At 39.5% G+C, this 8,053-nt stretch overlaps 1 long non-coding RNA gene across 1 annotated transcript; it reads right to left on the reverse strand.

The window, feature by feature from the left end:
- Positions 1–927: 927 nt before the first annotated feature.
- Positions 928–3,789, reverse strand: LOC139538561 (uncharacterized). The gene is made up of 2 exons (XR_011667759.1): positions 3,640–3,789; positions 928–2,078 (listed from the first exon to the last, which is right to left on the reverse strand). It is a non-coding gene; the product is annotated as an uncharacterized lncRNA (long non-coding RNA).
- Between the last annotated feature and the right edge of the window lie 4,264 nt (positions 3,790–8,053).

Below are 8,053 nucleotides of genomic sequence, written 5' to 3' on the forward strand. Positions count from 1 at the left end.
CTACTCCATTGTACCGGATTAGTTAGGAACCCCCATCACCTGTTTGTCTACTTAGACAAAAAAGAGTGACCGCTTTAACAATGGAAACTGATTGTCCTAAAAGATGGAAGGCAGGACCATTCTAGCCAATATGAAAAGGCTATATCTTTCTGTGCCACTACAGCACCTGACGGCATGGGCAGTGCCATCTCCATTTTACAGTAGTACATTTTCTTCATTGGCTGATTCCTGCAAACGCTGGAATCCCCACCCAGTTGGCTACTTTAAAATGGTGGAAGGCCTCAATGTCCATACTAAAACGGGTTATATACACACACGTCCTCCATCTCTTGAACACACACACAACTCCGATTTAGCAATTGTTGGGTCAGTTGCCAAAATGCAATAAGCGCATTCATAACCTAACCATCACAGAACTTCTATTCAATCAAATAAGGCTCATGTAGCAAAATAGTTAATACATTTTTTGGTTGACCAAATTAGACATGCGCATCGACTTCAATTCCTCACCTCGTGGGCTTATTCTAGTGGACAAATTTCGGGCCGCGCTTCCTCTGCCTTGCATGGAATGAATTTGACATCCCTGCCATAGAGCATATCTCACCACATTGGCCATGTAATTTCAAATGGGCTTGGTTTCATACTCAGAGCATATTAATTGTGGAAAGTGGCTTCAAACTATATCTACAAAAACCAATGACATATGGATTAGACATGGTTTACAGCTACATTATAGCTTTGCTTTAATTTGCTCAAGGGTCAGATTAAGGAGCAACAGAACCTTCATTTGAACAAAAACAATGCTTATCACAGCCACTAAACAGATTTAGTCTCCATTTAAAACATTTGTTTACGCCTCTAACATGACAAATGAAGGCTTATAAAGTTGAGAGAAACCATTTCACACATAAAACCTTCATCCCAATGTCTTGAAATCAACATTTTATTTTGTCCTAGATCATTCAAACATTTGCTTTCAACACAATGTTACTCACATTCATCTTTGAAATAACAATACCATCTTCAGCTGCATGGACAGAAACTACAATGAAAGCCAGATACTGTTTACAGAGTGAGGCGTAAGCAAAAGTCATTAATTTATTAAAGCAGTCGGCAAATCAAGACACTCCTTCAAATCTATTGGAAACATTCAGAGATTGTGGTCTGTAATGTCACCCGGGAGACCTTCTGCAGCAGGACAATTCCCCAAGTCCTCAACAGGCCGGGACAAGTGCAATACCATACAAGTAATGAGCATTGCTGCCTATCCCAACCTGCACAGAAAGGGATTGCTATTCTGATGAATGATTAAAAATCACTGCTATGATCAGTTTTGCATGGATTTGCACAGCAGTACATTGAAAAGCTGAAAGCAAACCAGCAAAACTAACCAGAGACCAGTGGCTCCAGCCCCAAGTGGCATATGCTGTACCCGGTGGTGATGCATGCATCTAGAAGTACTTCAAGTGCTCACACTGCAGTAGATATCCATAAAACTACCTGCACTATAAGCACTTTAATACTGCTGAAACCCATCTGCAGCACACATTAACATTGCTGTGGGAGAAAGGGTCTTGGATGTCCAAGAGCCTTCCAGGATGCTCAACCAATGTCAATGTAGACAATCAACAGGACAGATGGACACACAGGCCACCGACAGTTTTGCATAGATTTGCACAACTCAATTTTTCTTGTAGTGCAACTATGCAAAACTAGCAGAGATCTGCAAGAATAAATCATACACGTCATAGACCAGATGAGTCCCAGACCCTTATGCCAGAAGGAGCACTTAGGGCAGTAGGTGCTAGTCTAATTCACTATCTGCACTAGATGCACCTTAGCATAAGCACCAGTGAAGGTTTGAAAGATTAGTGTACAATGACGACAGTGTCAGTATAGTGCTTAAAGTGCCTTCACTGCAGTAGATATTAGAAGACTACCTGCACTGTAAGCACTTTGACGCTACAGTGACTGCCAGTCCAGTGAAGCATTCCAACGCCAACAGATGCTAGACTTCGGGGTCAATTACTTGTGATCTGGGATCTGATTCTGGGGGTGCATCACAATGTAATGAGTGTCTGCAAAAGGAGAGAAAAAAGGCAATTAATTTATACTGTTTATGTTAAGACTAATGCACAGAATTTTCTGAAATTCATAGGACTAAGGTTGAGCACTTGATCACTAGTTGAGAAATTAAACCTACACTATGCATTTTCTTTGCCATTATGCAAAACGATTTAAGAACAGGAATACATTGTGACATGCTTGGCAATACAAATTGAAAAGTACCCCATGCTGATATTAGCTGGATCAATGTTACTTTCAAGTGTGTTTACAGAGTTAATTAAACAAACGGATATTGTCAATGCGTCACACTAGGCGAGTTGGACTGGCGTAAAGATCAAGCACGCAATCTACCAACATGGTGCTAATTAATCCAGTAGTGAGATTCTTGGAAGTCAAGGCAAACGTAAATCTTGTATGAAATGCGCAACTTGTGGCCCACGTCGTGGGAACTGCACATGCGTTAAATTCAATACCCCTCCCCCCACGCTGTGCACAATCCGCAATACATTTTAGTGTAATAAACCACCAATATAACCCATAATCAACTTCAAACATCCATAGACTACACATGTTGGGGGGTGGAAATATGCCCCGCTAGTTGGCCAAGCGCCCCACGCGAATGATATTTCCCGAACTTAACATGAATCCACACATCAAGAAGCTGCATACAAAGCATGTGAGAAGCTAGCTAACGTTCGCTGGCCAGCCCATGCCACGACAAGTGTCACGTTGAGACCAACTTCGGCATGCTAATGTTAGTGGTAAATCAGATTGAGAGGCTGGTACAAAATGTGGGAAAGATTTACACCAACGTATGAAAACAAGAACATATACGAAGCTCAAAACCGCCAGCCATTACTGTAGCAAGCTAAAGTTGCCTCCCGGCCTTCAACTCTGCGCATATTTTTCAACATTGTTGATGTCACCGACTGCATGATATGGGCACTTATCATGAGAAACAAAGCCTGCCCAGCAATAATTTTATTCAGGTATCAATCAGCGGGTGGCTAACGAGCTATCTGAATGACAGGCAAAGTAATTTAGCTAGCTAAGTGCTCGCTGGCATAGCCTGCCAAGCTAGCAGAGGCGCGCGGCCTTCAGCCCCATGTGTTACTGCTTTGTTCTGGAGGCACTTTAACGCACACACCACTGAACACAGACAAAATAACTCAACTTTATTTATTGTCTGGGCATAAAATGTATACCATTACACAAATATATTTCTAGCGACAAAGCCATAATTACCAAAAGTAACGTTCACTTACACTAGCCAAACTAGTAGAGGCATTGCAGAGGCAGCAGTGCACGCTTTTCAAATCTCCCTCATTCTCAGAAATATGGAGGAAGGGGCCATGCGCCTCTTAACGTTACATTGTTTTAAATGCAAAAACAGCCGATATAGAATATAATCCCTGCATCAATTTGGTAAATAGAATGCATAAATAAGCATTGTTTAACTTCTACAATCGCATCCCATGAAGAGGCTAACAACAGGTTTCTTGTCAATAACATGCGCGTACTAAGACATTCGCCTCTGAAATCCACCATCTTCACTCACTACTGCAGACTTACCGTTTACTGTCACTGCTCCAGGCATACCTACGAAACTAAACCATAAACTTGTAAATTGCGTCGTAGCAAAGTAAAAAAACAACAAAAAAACAGATCCCCGTATGCTGCTATTTTGATTCGGCAGGACTTTGTGAATCGTAGTAAAATTGTGAAAGTGGCGCGAACGTACCCTGCTTTTAACCATGTGGTGAATGAAGGGCGGCTCCCGCCGTCGAACGTAAATATCTACAACCCCAACTCCTTCATTAGCATAAATAAACTACTTCCGATCTTTACCCTCCGCCAATCCAAAACACGAGTTTACTACAATGGAAATGTTGGCCATGAGCTCTTTTCTTGTTCGAAGTCATATTGATCGATCATCGATTGGCTACGAATATATCAATAATGGATAAACTACAACATTTTAGTTCAAGTAGCCTATGCGTCTCACGACGAATATTAGATTGTGGAGATAAAGTGGAGATAAAATACCAAAGTTTACTCTCTTAATCAGTCTGAAGTATTTTCTGTCTTAGATTACATTGGTCTCTTATGCAATCAGAAATCATTATGCTATGATAGATTAATTAGTTAATGTTATTCTAAGTAGGTGAGATTTACATGACTTTTTGAAAAGTTACACAACTGAATAGGCTAGTGGAGGTAAATCGTGGTTACACTTTGTTAACATTGCCTGCAGGTAGGCCTATAAATGCTTTATTGCTTGTTATAAACAACATGATTAATAATCTCTTATAAAGAGGCTTATATGTTATGCTTATAAAAGACATTTGCAGCTGACTCAAAACATCTATTATTTATTCAGGAATCAGCATCATTATTAGATGATAACATTATAGAAAGGTATATTACATGACACGTCTTACGATGCATTATAACATCACCATAATGCATTATAACTAAAGGTCTTTAAGTAAAATGTTACCTAAATCATTAATGCATTCTCAATTGAACATGTTGTTTAGATAACGAGGAATTGGCTTAATCTGTGTAGAGAAAAATAATAATTAACAATCATTAGTTTTATTGCAAAGTCAATTTAACTACGGTCATTTTGGAATTCCATCTTAATAAATTGTTCCCCCCACTGTGATACGCCTATATGCCTATACTAAACCCAAATCTCATCTAAAATATATACTTTTCTTTCTATCGTGCATTGGCGGGCCGCATTTTACATTCATAAAGTATATTGCATGCCGTTCTTAAACTAGGATCTTGCGGACTGGACAGTTAACCATTTGTTTAGGCTACCTTGTTCAGTCATGTTAGCTCATTAGCTAGCTATAGCTAACAACCTGGGTCGCGTTCACCAGGAGGCAACGCTTTTGAATGTTCGCATAGAAATATGCCATAGAACAATCATGCGTCTCTAACATTTTGAATAACGTCGAATTTATTCATGAAATGTATATCGTGGCCCTGGTAACATTACCTGTTGCCTATATGGAAACATTTGTTGGCACAAACAATTTATTGGCTAAATCCCTCTTGCCACTACGCTATATCTGGCTGTCTAAATAACTTTATTTTGACTTAATATGGACCCAGTGACTCAGACTCGAGCACTGGGACTTGAACTTTAACCATAGGGTCGACTCGACCTTTGGTAACTCGGACTCAAGCACAGGGGACTTGGAACTCGATGTTTAGTTACTCGACTACATCATTGGGCGAAACAGTCATTAATACCTCCCGTTCTACGTTTGGGCATCAATGTGGCTGCTGAGGTGCAAATCATACAACTTTACGATACCATTTGGTGAAAATCTCTCTCGCACTTGCTCTCTCCCTCTGCTTGCGTGTGTCTGTTTTGTACTTAATGTGCAATATTTATGTAGGCTGAATTAGGATTTTACATGGCCAGATAATTCTTATATAATATAATATTTTTCTTACACTGTATATTTCTGCTGTTAGGAAGATAATATAATGCTATGCAAGTTTGTAGGACAAGGCTATGTATGTTTGTGCTCATGGAAGTCAGGGATTTATGATTTATAACTCAAATGTGACAAACATGAAAGGGCATGTAGTTGACTAAAATGTCCCACTGTTTTCATCATTTTCACAATAACTAGATTAAATCATTATTCAAATGACAAATGTGACTAAGACTTAATTATATTTTTGTAAAAAATTACTAAGACTAGACTAAATCTAAAAAAAGAGTGCCAAAATGAACACTGATGCAAATGTGATGATTTGGAGAGAACAACGATATGAATATCTTAGTAGGCTATAATGTCTTAAATATTATAAATATAGGTGAAAATGCATACTGTAGGCCTGTGGTTCCCAACCTTTTTCGGTTACTGTATCACCAACTAGATTTTACTGTGCCTGGAGTACCCCTGAAGTACCCCTTCATGTACATTTGACCAGTAAGTCTATGGTCTCTTGAGCCTTCTCAAGTAGCCCCTGTGGATAGGCCAAGTACCCCTGGTTGGGAACCACTGCTGTAGGCTATATGACATGGTGCTTCATCCTTACAGAAAATTACAAAGATACCAGTGTTGTGGAAAGTACTAAATTATTTATATGATAGATGATGTTTCCAACAAAAACAAAGATGGCTGGCTTCATGTTGTTGCACATACTAGACCAGGGCTATCCAGCTAATAATTAGCTGGTTGATAAGCTGAATCAGGTTAGTTACAACTGGGGTGGAAGCAAAAACCTACAGGAGGTAGCTCTCCGGGAACAGGGTTGGAGAGTCCTGCAATAGACTCAGCACTAGTCCTGAGTAGTGAAGGGAGCCACTTTGACTTCCCCCTACCTTCAGGTGATGCCAGAACACCATACAGTAGGCCTACTGTAGTTTACCACTTGTCACTCCCTTCTGAAGAGTGCCTATTCTCTGTTCTGGCTTCTAAGTGGCAACAAACTTCTTATTTACAGTATGTCATCATCATAGTTCAGAGTTTTCAAATGATGTTATAATATAGTGAGTATAAGACTGTTAGGTGGAATACTATGACACTGTGTTAGTTTTGTGAAGAAATAATGTGAAACCTACACTTTGACAAAAATGGTTTTATCCAAAACCTAAAAGGGTTCTTCGGCTGTCCCCATGAGAGAACCCTTTGAATAATTTTAGGCTCCAGGTAGAACCCTTTTGGGTTAGATGTAGAACCCTTTCCACAGAGAGTTCTCCCATGGGGACAACCAAAGAAAGAGTGTACATGAAACCCCTAATCCTTCCCCCTGTATGGTATTGTTTCACTGACTCTCTGTTTCTGAATTATCCATAGAGTAATGCTGCGTTCATAACCAAGTTGGAGGTGGGAATTTACCAGTTGTGAAGTCGTAAATACCAGTTGGATCCATTCACGTGGTTTTAACTAGTTGAGAAACACTGTTTCGCTAATGGCCAACAAGCTGTGTAAACCATAAACTAAAAGTACAGCTATCATGCTTGTTAACAAATTACAGTGTTTAAAAAAACATATTAATAGATTGCTTCTTATCAATAATGTTTTGTTTTTGCATTTAACTGCCGAAATGCCGTTATCAAGTTCATTTCTTTAGTAGGTGACGTCAGCATGTGGGAGAAGTGGGAGCGCAGGATGGTAGACGAGTTTCCCATAAGAAATTACCAGTTGGAGGGCCGTTCAAATGTATTTTTCCCAGTTCTATGTGGTAAATTTCCATTTCCCACTTGGTTACTAACACAGTATAACTGTCAACTTGTGAGTCAAGGAGATATTGGACGTAAAGGAATCGGCATTGTAAGCATACATTTTATGTTCAAAGCCCTTATTCTCAATGCATACATTTTTATGTTGTTAAAATGACCTTGAAGGTACAGCTCATGTGTCATCCTGCAAGTATAAGTCCATGTATGTCGCCTATGCAATTTTTTAATTTGGAGATAAGTTAAGTAAACTAGAAACACTTATTTGGCATAGATGCTTTAAAAAATATGGTAAACTGTTTATTTTTGTGTTAAACAGTAGGGAGTTTTATTTCTATGCAGGTCCATGTGTGATTCCATATCATCTCAGTGTGAGAGCTAGTAATGGAATCCTTGAAGTAGCAATGCTACCAACTCTTTTCTAAAATGGCAGTTGCTGAAACTCCTCCCACCGTGGGGCCACAGGAGTGTTCCCCACCATAAAAGCAATACTTGGAATTGTCTTGCTTTGTGACCTGAGGTCAGGCCAGCTCACCTCTCACATCTAGCCCCATTCATGTGTAAAATCTCACACAAGGGGTGCAAACACACATAGGTCTTTCCTCTCAGAGGCACATGACAACCAACCAGAAAACAGATAAAGCGTTACCAAAAATTCAATGTTGCTGCATACTTGTGCAATGTCAAAACTAATTGGTTTGAAGGTATCTGACGAACTGAATGGTTCAGCAAGTTACTTTGTGAAATTAAAAGAAAGTATTTAATCAGCTTTCC

Source organism: Salvelinus alpinus, chromosome 14 (genome assembly GCF_045679555.1).
Source record: "Salvelinus alpinus chromosome 14, SLU_Salpinus.1, whole genome shotgun sequence".
NCBI lineage: Eukaryota > Metazoa > Chordata > Actinopteri > Salmoniformes > Salmonidae > Salvelinus > Salvelinus alpinus.